The following is an 18,212-nucleotide window of genomic DNA, read 5'->3' as shown; positions in this document are numbered from 1 at the left end:
CCACCCAGTTACGGGTGACGTTTGACGAAACCAAAGTACATAACTCCTTATGTAGGGATCCATGGTGACTTCAGGTCTAAGGACTAATTGTCATACTAATAGCCACATGAGAAAGTATATGACACTCATATAATGATCCATGATACTTTCTCATGGCGGGTCATTCAGTGTACATTCTCCAATGTATACCCATGTGTCAGCTTGATATCTCTATATCCATGACTTGTGAGATCAAGTCATCGAGCTGACCTACATGCTAGTCTTATTGCATTAACATTGTCCCTGAATGTTAATACTCAACTAGGAATGATTTAGAGTAGTGTTCCCTATATCATCTCACTATCGATTCAACTAATCGATTGACATAGGTATGAACCTTCTACTCAAGGACGCTATTATACTTAGTCTATTTGGCACTAATACAAATAAGTATAATAACCAAACAAATGCCTTTATTAATATACAAGAATATGATACAATGAGTCCATACAATCATCAAATGATTGGCTCTAGGGCTCTAACTAACAATCTCCCACTAGCACTAGTGCCAATCAGTGTAGGCTCTAAGGCCCAATGACCTAGTGTGACCATCATGCTTCCTCTGTGCCAAAGCCTTGGTCAAGGGATCTGCGATGTTAGCCTCTGTAGGTACTCTGCAAATCTTCACATCTCCTCTCTCAATGATCTCTCGAATGAGATGGAAGCGTCGTAGTATATGCTTGGTCCGCTGGTGTGAGCGAGGTTCCTTCGCCTGTGCTATAGCTCCATTGTTGTCACAATAGAGCTCAATGGGATCAGCAATGCTAGGAACCACCCCAAGTTCAGTGATGAACTTGCGGATCCAAACTGCCTCCTTTGCTGCCTCTGATGCAGCAATGTACTCGGCCTCTGTTGTAGAATCAGCTACTGTAACTCTTCCAGCTGACAACACCACCATTAATGCAAAATACGAACCCAATTGCGATCTATAGTCGGTCTGGAAGCTAGCATCACCGTAACCCTTTACTAGCTCATCATTGCCTCCATATACCAAGAAATATTTTTAGTCCTTCTTAAGTACTTAAGAATATTCTTGACCGCTATCCAGTGACTTTCACTGGTATCTGCTCGTCATGCTCAAAGCATACGAGACATCAGGTCGAGTACATAGCATGGCGTACATGATCGATCCTATGACTGAGGCATAAGGGATCTGATCCATGCGGTCTCTCTCCTCTCTAGAAGAGGGACCTTGAGTCTTCGAAAGACTCACGCCATGTGACATCGGCAGAAATCCCTTCTTGGAGTTCTGCATGGCAAACCGAAGGAGTACCTTGTCAATGTATGTACTCTGACTTAGGCCAAGCAATCTCTTAGATCTATCTCTATAGATCTGTATCCATAGAATACGAGATGCCTCACCTAAGTCCTTCATTGAGAATCAACTCCCTAGCCAGGTCTTGACAGACTGAAGCATAGGAATGTCCTTCCCAATGAGTAGTATGTCATCCACATACAATATGAGGAAGACAACTATATCCCCTACAACCTTCTTGTAGACACAAGGCTAATCTTCGTTCTTGATGAAACCAAACTGTTTGATTGCATCATCAAATCGAAGATTCCAACTCCGAGAAGCTTGCTTTAGTCCATAAATGGACCTATGCAGCTTGCATACTAGTATCTTGTGGATCGACAAAACCCTCAGGTGTGTCATGTACACATCCTCAAGTAGGTTTCCATTCAAACGCGGTTTTGACATCCATCCGCCATGTCTCATAGTCATGGTAGGTCGCAATAGCAAGCATGATCCGAATGGACTTAAACATCGCAATCTGGAGAAAGGTTTCATCATAGTCAATACCATGAATCTGCTTGAAACCTTTAGCTACCAAGCGACCCTTATAGATAAGTCCATCCATGTCAGTCTTTCTCTTAAAGACCCACTTACACCCAATGAGTTTTACCCCTTCAGGTGGATCAACCAAAGTCCATACTTGGTTGGTGTACATGGACTCCATTTCGGATCTCATGGCCTCTAGCCATTTCTCGGAATCTGGTCTCATCACAGCTTCCTGATAGGTGGTAGGATCATCCTCTATGAGCATAACGTCATCATGGTCAGACAAGAGAAATGAGTATCTCTCAGGCTGACGACGTATCCTATCAGACCTGCGAAGAGGTATGTCTACTTGAACCGGTTGTTGTTCCTCAACTCCTTGTGGAACAACATCATCCACAACACTTTGTGGTTCCAGTTCAATTTCCATCGAGGCATCAGTGCTATTGTTCGCATCTTGAACTTCTTCAAGATCGAATGCGCTCCCACTAGTCTTTCTAGAAACAAAGTCCCTTTCTAGAAAGACCCCAGTCTTTGCCACAACTACCGAATGTAGAAGTAATATCCCTTAGTTTCCTTGGGATATCCGATGAAATAGCACTTGTCGGATTTGGGTCCTAATTTGTCTGAGACTTGACGTCGTACGTAAGCCTCACAACCCTAAATCCTCATGAAAGACACCTGAGCATCTCTCCCAGTCCATATCCTATATGGTGTCTTTATCACGGCCTTGGATGGAACTCGGTTGAGAATGAAAGCTGCCGTGTCTAGAGCATATCCCCATAGATATGTCGGAAGATCTGTGTGACTCATCATAGATCGTATCATATCTAATAAGGTACGATTCCTCCTTTCGGATACACCATTCCACTGTGGTGTTCCAGTAGGAGTGAGTTGAGATAAAATCCCACACTTAGCTAAGTAGTCACGAAACTCATGGCTTAAGTATTCACTACCTCGATCTGATCGAAGTACCTTAATACTCTTGCCAAGCTGGTTCTGTACTTCATTCTTGAATTCTTTGAACTTTTCAAAGGATTCAGATTTATGTGTCATCAAATACACATAACCATATCTACTGAAGTCATCAGTACATGTGATGAAGTATCTATAACCGCCTCTAGCAGCGACATTGAAAGGGCCACATACATCACTATGTATGAGTCCTAACAAATCAGTCGCTCTCTCGCTGTGCCCACTAAAGGGAGTCTTGGTCATCTTGCCTCGTAGGCATGACTCGCATATCTCATATGATTCAAAATCAAATGAGTCCAGCAAACCATCCTTATGGAGCTGGGATAAGCGCTTGTCATTTATATGACCTAAGCGACAGTGCCAGAGATAGGTGTGGTTCATATCATTCGATTTGAACCTCTTGGTACTAACGTTATAGATAGAGCTCTCAAGGTCTAGAATATAGAGTCCGTTCATCAGAGGTGCACTACAATAGAACATATCGTTTAAATAGACAGAACAACATTAGTTCTTTATTATAAACGAGAATCCTTTCTTGTCCAAACAAGAAACTGATATAATGTTTTTAGTCAATGCAGGCACATAACAACAATCGTCTAACTCTAGTATAAGCCCAGAGGGCAGAGATAGAAAATAAGTCCCTACAGCAACAACAGCAACCCATTGCATACTCGTAGGTCTATCTCGCCCTTTGTCAATGCTCTGTTATTTCTCAGTGCTTGTACATTAGTACAAATGTGCGAAGCACATCCGGTATCTAATACCCACGACGAAGAAATAGAGAGGTTGACTTCTATAACATTTATACGTGAAGTAGAAATCTTATTTCTCTTCTTGTTAAGATCTTCCAGGTATCCTGTGAAGTTCCTCTTCCATTGCCCTGCTTGTCCTTGATATAGTTGACGAAGATGTTCAACCATATCGTAAGCACACATCAACTCATGTTGCTTCTGAAGCTCAGAGTTCATGGTTGCGAGCATTAGACAGGACACATCTAATGCGTCATCTTGATGCTTCTTGTAAGCATCCCGGTCAGTGGCAGGAGGAGCCTCCGGAATGGGCTACTCCAGAACGTACAGTTTACGTTCCTGAGTGAGAACTATTCTCAGGTTCCTGTACCAGTCCAGAAAATTTGCTCCGTTGAGCTTGTCCTTCTTAAGGACAGAACGCAGGGAGAAAGAGTTCGTATTCGACGTCATGGTTATCTACAACAGAAAATTTGTAGAAATAAATATCATATTCTTTTAAAATCATTTAATTAGGCCTTTAATTAAATGATGCTCCCACTGAATTCTATAATTCTTGTGGGACAAGATCCACATCATACTAACTCTTGAGTTAGCTTTGGCTAATACGCCCAAAGCTTAGTATGATCGGTAGGTAACGATTACCAATTACATCTCTATGCAACTCTTGTTTATAAAATCAATATCCCATTTATATTAAAACTCGAGTTAGCTTTGGCTAATACGCCCGAGAGTTAATATAGATGTGATTTTGACCTATCTTTTCCAACCGTTGGAGGAATGCCTATAGTTGAATCGATCTAACCGAGCAACTAGGAATACTCAATCTAATTGAGTTTGTATTCACCCATGCGTTAATAGGCGGGACCAAGATTGTCCCTCCGTACCCTACCAAGATAATATGTATTGCTCTGCTTTGGCAGATTCAACAATACATGTGATCGAGGTAGTGATAGGTATCACGGCACGGTTAGGCATTTAGAGTTGGTTCGATCGAGATCTAATCTAATCGAAAAGGATGCATCTTGTGCATGACTTAGATCTAATCTAATCGCAAGGGTGCATCATGTGCACGACTTAGATCTAATCTAATCGTAAGACACTAATTAATTAATTACTTATTAAACATGCATCATATACTTAAGCAATTAACTAATTAATCTATTTGTGATTTAGTCATGGCCCTACTACGATCTACTCAAGCCAATGAGAAGATCGAATGGTCAACCTAGGGTCAACAGCTTCTCCAAGCTCCTCCCTTTGACCACCTTGTGTTGCTCGTGCCCGCCTCGGAACTCCGTCTCGTGTGGACCCTCCACCGCTCCAATTTGTACATTACAATTTGAAACTCGAGTTACATTCGAGTCTAAATCTAATTTACAACCAGAATATATGAGAAAGGCACGACGCGCAGGTCGCGGAAAAAATAAAAACATACAACACGCGCAAACACATAACGGCACGCAGGCCGTATTATGAATTACAACACAATCCAATCATATTGGGTATTTGGGCCATGACTATCACAAAATTAATATATAATTCAAAATTATATTTTTTCATAATTTTCTATAATTTTAAAATTAATTTTTACAATTTTTACGAGTAAAATTTCCCGGCGGTCCCGTTTAGCGGTTTCGAGCGCAATCGCAGAACGGATCCCCTTGCGGGGCCAGGGGCAGCGCCCCTACCCGTGATCTAACCATCGTGAGGGTTCCTTTGCGATCCTACAGCGCCTTAGCCCGCTGTCCCAAAACAATTTGGAACGAAACCTTTGAGAAGAATTTTCCCGGCGGTCCCGATTAGCGATTTCGGGCGCAATCGCAAAACAAATCCCCTTGTGGGGTTAGGGGAAGTGCCCCTACCCACGATCTAACCATCGTGAGTTGCTCCTAAGTGATCCAACAGTGCCTTCGCTCGCTGTCCCAAACGGATTTGGGTCAAAACATCACCGTTTTTGGAAAAATCTTCCCGGTAGTCGAATCCTACAAGCGTCTAAACACTTGTTCTTCGATTACTCGAGAAAAATACTCATAAAAACCCAAAAATCATAATTTTACAGAAAATTACAGAAACTTTAGTTTTCATAAAACCAAAAATTAAACTCGTACAAGCCTTGCACGTGGCTCTGATACGACTGTTGGGCTTTTCGGGCCGCGAAAACCGTTTTTCGTGTCGCGGAAACCCCGAATCACCCAAAGCCGTAGATCCGTGCAAGGAAAACCGAACGAAAATTACGAGTACGAGTTTCAAAATTTTAGATCTACTCCTAGATCTACATGTTAAGAATTTTACCCTTGAAGCCTGCCCTCACAAATCCCGCTCGTCCAACGGTACGCCGGATCTCGAGAGTGTCAGCGTAGACACTCCTCTAATGATATCCACACGAACAAGGAGTGTCTCTCACACTCAAAGGATGGAGAAGAGAGACCCCAAGTGTGCTAGCACTTTCTAGGGCTCTCGGATGGAATGGAAGAAGAAAGGAGATCAAAGAAGAGAGGATAAAAACCAAGAACACTCTTCAATGTGACCTTCACTTACCCTTTCTACTTTTGGGAACTCAAATCACCCTCTCCACTCTTGGAACCTCACGGCAACAGCACCATGGAGAGAAGAGAGACCACCCAAGGAGGAAGAAGAAGGAGTTAATAATCATTAAAATGAAAACATCAATTCCCTTCATTTTGAGTGGTCGGCCACAATGAGAGTAATTACTCTCATTAATGTGACCGGCCACATTAAAACAAAGAAGGAAGTGTAACTTCCATTAGGTGGCATAATCATGTATTAACTATGATGATGTGGCACATCATCATTGGCCACTTAATGCCAAGTCACACATATGATGTGGTAAAGTCAAGTCAAACTTGACTCTTCCTCTTCCTCTCAAGTCAAGTCAAACTTGACTTAATCTCTCTCTCATGGTTGATCTAATCAAACCATTTAATTCAAGCCAATTTAATATAATGAATCTAATTCATTTAATTAAATTGATTCAATGAATCATAATCTAAATTAGACTCATTGAACACATGAATCAACTTGAGTCTAACTCAAGCTAGCCCAATTTGGATTACTCTTAATCCAATTTAATTCATCAAATGAATCTAATCCTCTTGGTTCATCATATGAACCTAATCTCCATCCACTTGTTCTTTGTGTGTGACCCAATAGGTTCTTGTAATGTTGGCAATGTTCCTAAACTCCTTTAGAAACATAAGCAATGAGTGGCATCTAGCAATACATCATTGCTACCCAAGTTACAAGAATGTTGAGATCCAACATCACCTTGTGACTACTAATTGTGACTCCTCACAATATGTGACATTGTCCATCTATCCTAGACATCTAGATTGATCAATGTGAGGCATAGACCGTGTCATCCTCTAATCAATCTAAATCTTGAACTCCAAGTAGACTCACTCGATCAAATGAGCTCAACATCTAATGTTGACTCATTTGGGCATGGCCATGCACTTAGTGGTCTCACTCTATCAAGAATACCGATGTCGCTCCCGTCATATGGGAGGGATAGATCCTATCTACATCACTCACATCCCTCTACATAATTCGTTATATACCCAGTAATCGCCTTTATAGTCCACCCAGTTACGGGTGACGTTTGACGAAACCAAAGTACATAACTCCTTATGTAGGGATCCATGGTGACTTCAGGTCTAAGGACTAATAGTCATACTAATAGCCACATGAGAAAGTATATGACACTCATATAACGATCCATGATACTTTCTCATGGCGGGTCATTCAGTATACATTCTCCAATGTATACCCATGTGTCAGCTTGATATCTCTATATCCATGACTTGTGAGATCAAGTCATCGAGCTGACCTACATGCTAGTCTTGTTGCATTAACATTGTCCCTGAATGTTAATACTCAACTAGGAATGATTTAGAGTAGTGTTCCCTATATCATCTCACTATCGATTCAACTAATCGATTGATATAGGTATGAACCTTCTACTCAAGGACGCTATTATACTTAGTTTATTTGGCACTAATACAAATAAGTATAATAACCAAACAAATGCCTTTATTAATATACAAGAATATGATACAATGAGTCCATACAATCATCAAATGATTGGCTCTAGGGCTCTAATTAACAAATTGGGCACGAAACAGTGTTGAAATCAGAGTTTTGCTGCGAAATCAGAAACTCCAATCGATCAGTGGATAGATTGGGGGCCCTCAATCGATCAGCGGATCGATTGGGAGCCTGCTTCCGCTAACAGTAAGCTTTTGGATCGATCAGTCGATCGATCCAGTCGCATTCTGTCGCGAACAGATGGTTTGGGGATCGATCGTTCGATCGATCGGGAAATCGCTCTCGCGAACAAAGAGCTCTGGAATCGATCATTGGATCGATTGGCCAGTCTCAATCGATCAGCCGATCGATCCAGAATATTAACCCGAGTACAGTAGCCATCGGAATCGATCCATGGATCGATTCAACAGCTTGCAATCGATTGAGTTCAATCTGGATCGATTGGGAAGCTGGGTTTCGACCAAGAGACCTTGTAATTCAGCTCCTTGACCATAGGGGATGTAGGATATGCCATGTATACATTAGATTGCATCCCTTAGCACATGTAGGTCCAAAAACTCGTATTAGCTCTGCAAAGTTTTAATTGGTACAGCTTTCCGCACCTAGATTTAGTGATGGTCATGGATATAGCTTAGCACAGTATAATATGACGGTCCGGCCTTACAGCCTAGCCAGTAGAAGGCGGGTCGTTACAGAGTGGTATCAGAGCGAAGTTCCATACTTCCTACACACACATCAGCATTGAATCTGCAGCTTCCAAGTAAGAATACCTCTCACTTTGTTATGTTTATTGTTTTCATGTTGGTAGATAACTAGAGTATGTTTATCTGTGATAGTAACTAACATGATAGTATTAGCTATGTAAACATGATGCTTTAGTTATGTATGTCCTCTATGTCTCTAGAAATGGCATGAGGACGCCCAGCTAAGAGGACACCAGCTACTGAGCCCCAACATGAGGCAGGCAGTTCAGTGCCTCCCCCAGACCTTACAACATTAGTGGCTCAGTTACAGCAACAGCTAGCTGAACAGCAACAGGAAATAGCCACCTTAAAGGCTAATCAGCAGAATACTCCCACTGTCACTCCGGAACCAAACATAGCAACCCCAGTAGTTATAGAGGTTCCACCAGTCCAGCTTACAGCACCATTGACCCCAGCAGCAGAGGCAAAGAGAGAAGCCTATCTGATCCAGTGGCAGAGAGTCAAGCCCGAGAACTTCTCAGGCACCAGTGAACCATGGGATGCTCAAGCCTGGTTCAAAACACTGGAGAGTATGATGGAGCTTCTGGACTGGCTAGAGTATGAAAAGGTGAAGTCCGCCTCCTTCTACTTGACAGGAGATGCACGTATGTGGTGGGAGAGAATTAGAGCGAAGTGCCCGGTGAACCAGATGACGTGGGGCGACTTCGAGAAGGAATTCTTCGAGGAATTCTTCCATATACGGGTCACAAACCGCCACTACGACGAGTTCACTGAGTTTCGTCAGGGCAACCTATCAGTTGAGGAAGCCGTGAAGAAATTCAATAGACTGGCTCATCTATGCCCCGAACTAGTCAGCACAGAAAAAGAATGAGTCCGGTTGATGCTCAAGATGCTGAGGCCGGAAATAGCAATGAACGTGGCTGGCGGTGTTCATATGCCGTAAACCACCGAAGAACTAGTCAGCAGTGCTCTGACCACCGAGCACTACCAGAACAATATCAAGCAGTAGAAGAAAGTCATCTCAGAGTCCAAAGGTCAAGGAGGCTCAGGTACTTAGAAACAAAAGGGCCACAACTTTAACTAGAAAGGGAACTCCAGCAACAAGCGCAAGCCAGGGAGTTACCCAAAAGGAGGACCAGCTAGTAAACAGCCTAGTTATCCCAAATGTGCTACTTGTGGGAAATTCCACCCTAGAGTTTGTCGTAAGGGCATCCGAGGATGCTTTGAGTGTGGGCAGGAAGGGCATATGGCTAAGCAGTGCCCAAACAAGACTAGTCTTCCTCTACCACAGCCGATTCAGTACGGAGGCCAGCCAGCTCAGTTACATCAGATGCAGGCCGCGTTAGATGGTCCACACATCAGCCAGGGCAGACTAGAAGCCCCTCCAGCTACGACCAATGCGAGGATCTACTCACTCATCAGAGAAGATGTAGCGAATGCCTCGACAGTTGTTACAGGTTAGATTAGTATTTCACAGCAAAGTGCAACTGTCTTATTCGATACTAGGGCAACCCATTCTTATATATCCAGGGCATTCGCCGAAAAGTTAGCAGTACCCCCAGAGGTATTCAATGGTTAGTTTTTGACGACGCTACCTTCGGGAGAAATTATGGCATCTACGCACTGGCTTAGAGCAGTGTCAGTCATTATAACAGACAGGGAGCTGTTTGGAGATCTGATAGTGCTAGATATGGCTGACTACGATGTCATCATGGGAATGGACTTCCTGATCAAGTACAGTGCTTCCATAGAGTACCGTAAACAGAAAGTTATATTCCAACCCGAAGCAGGAGTGCAATTTGAGTACAGCGGAGAGCCAAAGAGAAAAGCCAAGAAGTTTCTCTCAGCTCTAAAAGCACAAAAATTAATGGATTCAGGATGTACAGGATTCTTAGCACATGTAGTCAATACCAATCAGAACAAGGACCAACAGCTAGAAGGAGTCCGAGTTTTATGTGACTACCCAGCAGTCTTCCCCGAAGAGTTACCAGGCCTAGCACCAGACAGGGAGATAGAATTTGAGATAGAGCTCATTCCCAGTACAAATCTCATCTCTAAAGCACCTTACCGCATGGCTCCAGCAGAACTGAAGGAACTTCAAGAGCAACTACAGGAGCTACTTGACAAGGGCTTCATACGCCCTAGTCACTCACCATGGGGAGCTCCTGTATTGTTCGTGAAGAAGAAGGACGGGAGCATGCTCCTGTGCATAGACTACCGAGCACTGAACCAAGTCACCATCAAGAACAGGTATCCTCTTCCTAGAATAGATGACCTGTTCGATCAGCTAAAGGGAGCAGCAGTGTTCTCTAAGATAGACCTCAGATCAGGTTATCATCAGGTGAAAGTTAAAGAAGGGGATATACCCAAGACAGCATTCAAGACTAGATACGGACACTACGAGTTCGTAGTCGTGCCCTTTGGTGTGACAAATGCTCCAGCTACTTTCATGGACCTCATGACCAGAGTATTCAGGGACTACCTAGATAGATTTGTTATTGTGTTTATCGATGACATTCTTATCTATTCAGGAACTCAGGAAGAACACGCAGAACACCTGAAAATAGTATTGCAGACCCTTCAGCAGAACCAGCTGTACGCCAAGTTCATGAAATGTGAATTTTAGTTTGATCAGGTGTCCTTCTTGGGTCACATCATCTCAAAGGATGATATTATGGTTGACCCCAGCAAGATAGAAGCTGTGAGCAATTGGAAAAGACCCAAGAACATCAGTGAAATCAGAAGCTTTCTGGGATTAGCAGGTTATTACAGGAAATTTGTAGAGGACTTCTCCAGGATAGCCTCCCACTGACAGCTCTCACCAGGAAGAACAGAAAATTTCAGTGGACAGAGGACTGCGAGAACAGCTTCAGCGAGCTAAAAAGGAGATTGACCAGTACACCTATTCTAGCTCTACCAGAAAACACAGACAGCTTTGACATTTATAGTGATGCCTCTAAGTTGGGACTAGGAGCAGTGCTGATGCAAAATGGCAAGGTGATCACCTATGCCTCCAGACAACTCAAGGAAAATGAGAAGAATTACCCTACTCATGACCTTGAGCTTGCAGCAATTGCGTTCGCTCTCAAAATTTGGAGACATTACTTGTATGGAGCTCAGTGCAGAGTGTATATAGATCATCAGAGTCTGAAGTATTTCTTCACTCAGAAGGATCTGAATATGTGACAGCGCAGATGGCTTGAAATGGTCAAAGATTATGATATAGACATCCTCTACCACCCAGGAAAAGCCAATAAGGTGGCAGATGCGCTTAGCAGAAAGTCCAATGCTACCTTATTATCACTAGCAGCCATGTCACCGCCCCTACAGAAAGAGATCACAGATTTTGGTCTCGAACTTATAGTGGGACAGCTCTCTACTATGACCTTAGCATCTACCCTGCTTGGTGACATCCAGACAGCTCAGGAGCAGGATCTTGAAATTCAGAAAATCAAGCAAGGGTTAGCAATATCAGAAAGTAGAGAATTCAGAGTGTCCGATAGTGGGGTATTGTACTTCGGTGACAAACTCTGTGTTCCAGATCAGGAGGAACTAAAGAGAAAGATTTTAGACGAGGCTCATAGGACTCCTTATGCGATGCATCCAGGTTCCACCAAGATGTACCAAGACCTAAAGAAATATTTTTGGTGGTCCGGGATGAAAAGAGACATCGCTAGATATGTTAGCACCTGTCTGACTTGCTAGAGAGTCAAGGCAGAGCATCAGAGACCAGGAGGAGTTCTGCAGCCTATCCAGATCCAAGAATGGAAGTGGGAAGACATTTCTATGGATTTCATAGTGGGATTACCCAGAACCACGAATGGTTTTGATACCATCTGGGTAATAGTAGATAGGTTAACTAAATCAGCCCACTTCTTAGCTATCAGAATATCCTATTCCATGGAGCAGCTAGCTCAATTGTATCTCAAGAAGATCGTCAGACTGCATGGAGTTCCACGGACCATTATTTCAGACAGAGACAGTCGATTCACGTCACACTTCTGGGAGTGTGTACAGTCAGCATTGGGCACTAAGTTAAAATACAGCACAGCTTTCCATCCTCAGACAGATGGTCAGACGGAGCGAGTAAATCAGGTACTCGAAGATATGCTACGAGCTTGTGCCCTAGACTTCAAGGGTAGTTGGTGTAAATATCTGAGTTTAGCAGAATTTGCATACAACAACAGCTATCAGGCCACTATCGGCATGACACCTTATGAGGCCCTCTACGGGCGGAGGTGTAGATCTCCAATCTGCTGGTATGAGAGTAGTGAACAGAAAGAAATAGAACTTCAGACAGATCTAGTAGCAGACACCACAGCAGCTATACAGCAGATCCGCAAGAGGATAGAGACAGCTCAGAGCCGCCAGAAAAGCTATGCTGATACACGGCGCAGACCCTTAGAGTTTTCAGTTGGGGATTCAGTGTTCCTCAGAGTAGCTCCCATGAAGGAAGTAATGCGTTTCGGGAAGAAGGGCAAACTAAGTCCCAGATATGTGGGACCATACCTTATCAGCAGAAGAGTTGGCAAGGTAGCATATAAGCTAGAGCTACCATAGGAGATGTCAGCTATCCACAATGTATTCCATGTCTCTATGCTGAAGAAGCATATCCCAGATGCCGCCCAGGTGATTGAGCCCCAGACGGTACAAGTCCGCGAAGACCTCAGCTATGACAGTCGGCCTATTCAGATAATAGACCGAGCAGTTAAGAAATTACGGAATAAGGAAGTATCATTAGTAAAAAATTATTTGGCAAAATCACACCACAGAAGAGGCAACATGGGAGACAAAAGCCAGTATGAGACAGAAGTACCCAGAGTTATTCTAAGTTCGAGGATGAACTTTTTATATGGTATGGGGGATTGTAATGCCCGAAAATTTTCAAAATAATTATTAGAAATATCCTAGTATTTTTCTAGAATTTTAGGATATTTTTACAGAATTTTTAGAGTAGCGAAAGTAACAAAAACAAATAGAAGAGAAAATAGCCTACGCGGGAATTGAACCCGAGACCTATGAGGCCCTATGTCTTATAGAAAGCTTTAGTAACCAAGTGAACCCAGCAGGGCCGTGCTAAAAGGGAAGGGAATCAATTATATTTATATTAGAATTGGGCCGAATTTACCACTTAATATAAATAGGGAAAAATTAAGTGAAGAGTTATTTTTAACGTAACTCTCTCCTCCCTCACCCTAGTCACGCCGCCCCCTTTCCCCTCTTCCTTCTCTCGGCGCTCCAAGCCCCAAGGGCTAGGTTTCCGTCCCAACGGCCATAGGAGCACCTTCCGGCGACGACTCCGACATGAGGATGTTTCTCTCCGCGAGAAGAACGCGTGGACGCAAGAGAATCGTCGAGAAGATCGTCTCCACCGGAAAACTAATGACTAGATTCGTAAGAAAACTAGCGCAAGAGGTAAGAAACCCCTCACCTGCAGTATAAGTAGCTCTCGTGTGAATTTCTGCTTTGTTTAGTAGCATACAAATTTTGGACACATAGGTTGTGCAATGGTACACACTAGGTGTTCGATAATATGTGCAGCACAGGAAAAGAATTCAACTTAGGTATTTTAATAACTTAGTAAATGCAATAGAAGCATTTATTCAGTATGTATAGTTTACTATAGTCATATGGGCCTGCGGTCCAATGGGTGGGCTCCAACAGTCGCCTCCAGGTTTAGATAACCTAGCTCTAGGTTCAGATAACCTAGAAATAGCAATATAAGAAGAACTTAGCTATAATCAGTATTTTATTTTAGCAGTGGCACTTTACTGGATTAGATATCCACTGGGTTGGGCTCCCACAGTCGTCCCTAGGTTCAAATAACCTAGTAACCCTACTAAATTCGGGACTTGCAAACCCGGGTCTAGTTGGGGATGCGCGCATAGCACGTACAGATGTCGGGCCCATCAGCAGCATGATTATTATTTTAATCTATTTATGAAAATAGTTTTTAAAACTTCACCAATAGTTATGTGAAATCAGTACGGCTTTAGCATTAGTTTAGAATTAGCTCAGCTCAGTTTGGTCGTATCAGTTTAGTTTTCTTTTGATACAATATGATAGCTTATGTTAGCACCTGTTGCCATGACTAGTTTGCTTGTATGCCAGGATATGCTTTTACATGTTCAGTATATGTATATATTTCAAATAGCATGTTTTAAAAGCATGATTTCATCGTATGCATGTTTTTGTGAGGTAGATGGTTTCTTACTATGCGAAAGCTTACAGATACTCTTTTCCTTATACTGCAGATAAGGGTAAATGAAAGATGGACTAGCGGAGACTGGAGGTCAATGCGATGAAGATGTGTGTGGGTGGAACTTGGAATAAAGATCTTAGGGATCTAACAAGTTTTGTTTTAAGCATTAGAACTCTTAATATTTTATGTGTTTCGCACTTAAGTATGTTTAATTGCCATGAACTAATGAACTATGCACTAGGCCAAGTTTAGAATACTAAGTATTTGATGTTAGAATGTTTCCCAACCATTTTAGAACTTTTATATGTGAATTGGGCACAAAACAGTGATGAAATCAGTGTTTTGCTGCGAAATCAAAAACCCCAATCGATCAGTGGATCGATTGGGGGCCCTCAATCGATCAGCGGATCGATTGGGAGCCTGGTTCCGCGAACAGTAAGCTTCTGGATCAATCAGTCGATCGATCCAGTCGCATTCTGTCGCGAACAGAGAGTTTGGGGATCGATCGTTCGATCGATCGGGAAATCGCTCTCGCGAATAGAGAGCTCTGGAATCGATCATTGGATCGATTGGCCAGTCTGGATCGATCAGCCGATCAATCCAGAATATTAACCCGAGCACAGTAGCCATTGGAATCGATCCATAGATCGATTCAACAGCTTGCAATCGATTGAGTTCAATCTGGATCGATTGGGAAGCTGGGTTTCGACCAAGAGACCTTGTAATTCAGCTCCTTGACCATAGGGGATGTAGGATATGCCATGTATACACTAGATTGCATCCCTTAGCACATGTAGGACCAAAAACTCGTATTAGCTCAGCAAAGTTTTAATTGGTACAGCTTTCCGCACCTAGATTTAGTGATGGTCATGGATATAGCTTAACACAATATAATGTGACGGCCCGGCCTTACAGCCTAGCCAGTAGAAGGTGGGTCGTTACAGGGGGTGCCTCCAAGCTCATAGGAGGTGCCTATAACTTGAAGTCTTATCCCTTCAACTTCGGTTGCTATAAACAGCATGAACATCAGCTTTTATCCATTCGAGGGTGCCTTCCATGCTCTTTGAGGCACCTCTAAAGCACTCTGAGGAGCCTCTAACTCTCTCTAAGGACCCTCCCCGCTGCAAGAAGTTTATCCTTAAACTTTATCTACGCAAGGGCGACTCCGCTGAATCTAGGGCGCCTCCATAACCCTTCGAGGTGCCTCAGATACTATTCATCTGAGGCTTAACTTGGTTTTTGCTCCTATAAAAACATGTTAGGCTAACAGAAAAATCTTTAACCTTCAAAACAAAGTAATCACAATTTATATAAGTATTATTAATTAGATCCTATCTTCCCAAGACCATGATTTAGTCACGGTCTCACTCTAGATTTCCAAATAGACCCAAAATGGGCATGCACCTAAAGTCCCTAAATGGGATTCGTCCTCACTGGACACTATCCTCTAGTGACTTATCTTACTTACTATGCAGAATCGCTTGACTTCCTTTAGGCCCACCAAGTTTTCCCACTAGTTGTACGGTTCGCAGATCCAACTGGACTTCGGCCAATTATCAGGTCCCGCAGACCCAACAGGACTTTCAACCAGATATCGGATCACTCCTTGACCTATCTAGACTTCTACACCAGTATCAGGTCCTTCAGATGTAATTGGATTTTAGTCTGGTGTCAAACCCATCAAGTCTTACACACTTGGTAGAAAGGTTAGATCACATGATATCTAACTTTAATCCATTTATCATTCATCAAAACTTAGAATTAATCATTGGTACCAACTGCACTAACAACTGATTGATTAATGAGAAAAATTCAGAATAATACATCGCGTCTGTGTTTTGAACTTTAGATCCCTGATTGATACATTTATGGAAATTACTAATAAAACTTAAAATTATTTTTGGTGTGAAAAGAAATAAAAATATTAACATAATTTCATTTTAGACTTTACCAAAATTAGTTGGTAAGGAAGCAGATTCTTAATAAAATAGTAAATTATCATAATAGTCAATGTACTTTCCAAATATATCCTAAAAATAAGTGTAAACTTTTATAAGACCAAAAATATATAAATTATTAAATAATAATAATAATAATAACAATAATAAATAAATAAATAAAATTAAATAATATATGGAACATTATAGTGATTACAACTAACATAATTAACTTAAAAATTATTAGGAACAAATTTAACATACAATTTGTTAGGGCTCCTTAGTAAAAAGAGGCCTTTCAAAAATTAATATATGTCATTTTAAGTGGCAAGCACATGGTATTCTTTAGTAAAAGATAAAAGAATAATTCACATTGTGTCTATCAAAAAGCATGTTTTATTATGAAGCAAGCTTGAACCAATTTATAATGTCTTCTGCAGGAAGCTCACAAGCACAAGCAATGTGGAACTAAACATTAGCCAAATTAATCACCCCTTAAACGCCGAACATTCCCTCTCTTCACATCCTCCTTAATTACCCAGCGATAGGCTCCATAAACCCTCTTCTCTTCCATTGCGATACAATGTAATGGCAAAAGATTAGACAGACTCATGTAACGAGAGTTTGAAACTCTCACAGAGTATATCATACAACCAAGATATTTGAACCACCCATGATGTTGACTCATGCAATCAAAACTCTTACAAAATATATCATAAACCACAATATTTGAACCACACTCATGATGTTGAGTCGTCCACCACACTCTATCTGTACTTTCTAAATATATCCTAACAGTAAATATACTTTCCAAATATATCCTAAAAATCAATGTAAACTTCTATATATGACCAGAAATAAATAAATTATTAAAAATAATTTAAAAATGAGATAAAATTAAATATATGAACATTATAGCTCTTACAACTAAAATAATTAATTTTAAAATTGTTAAGAAAAAATTTAACTTACAATTTGTTAGTAAAAGGCGAAAGAATAATTCGCTTTATGTCTATCACACAACTGCATGTTTTATTATGAAGCATCCCTGAACCAATTTAAAATGTCCAAGTAGGAAATTCACTAAGCACGAGCAATGTGGGACTAAACGCTAGCCAAATTAATCACCCCTCAAACGTCAAACCTTCCCTCTCTTCACATCCACCTTCCTTACTTGAGCACAACTCTCCGTAAACCCTCTTCTCTTCCCTTGGGATATAACCATGATATTTGAACCACCCATGATGTTGACTCATGCAATCAATACTCTCACAAAGTATATCGTCACGATATTTGAACCACACTCATGATGCTTAGTTGTCCACCACACTTCGTTTCTAAATATATCCTAATAATCGGTGTACTTTCCAAATATATCCTAATAATTAGTGTAAACTTCTATTTGACCAAAAATATCTAATTTATTAAAAAAAAATATGAGATAAAATGAAATATGTGAAACATTATAACTCTTAGAACTAAAATATTTAATTTAAAATATGTTGACTATGAATCAAAACTCTCACAGAGTATATTGTTCAAAATATTTAAGCACACTCATGATGCTAGTTATAACACTAATTCCTAAATATATCCTAATAGTCAGTTTACTATCCACATATATCCTAATAATCAATGTAAAGAGGACCAAAAAGTTCTAAATTATTAGAAAATTAAATGTATGAAGCATTATAGCTCTTACAACTAAAATAATTAATTTAAAAATTGTTAAGAAAAAATTTAACTTGTAATTTGTTAGGG

At 41.3% G+C, this 18,212-nt stretch overlaps 1 non-coding gene across 1 annotated transcript; it reads right to left on the bottom strand.

Moving 5' to 3' along the window:
• Positions 1-16,725: 16,725 nt before the first annotated feature.
• On the bottom strand, positions 16,726-16,844 carry LOC122039112. The gene has a single exon (XR_006128009.1). It is a non-coding gene; the product is annotated as a U5 spliceosomal RNA (small nuclear RNA).
• Between the last annotated feature and the right edge of the window lie 1,368 nt (positions 16,845-18,212).

The sequence above is a fragment of the Zingiber officinale genome, chromosome 1A (genome assembly GCF_018446385.1).
Source record: "Zingiber officinale cultivar Zhangliang chromosome 1A, Zo_v1.1, whole genome shotgun sequence".
In the NCBI taxonomy this organism is placed as follows: Eukaryota; Viridiplantae; Streptophyta; class Magnoliopsida; order Zingiberales; family Zingiberaceae; genus Zingiber; species Zingiber officinale.
This window is presented reverse-complemented; position numbering and strand designations above follow the sequence as displayed.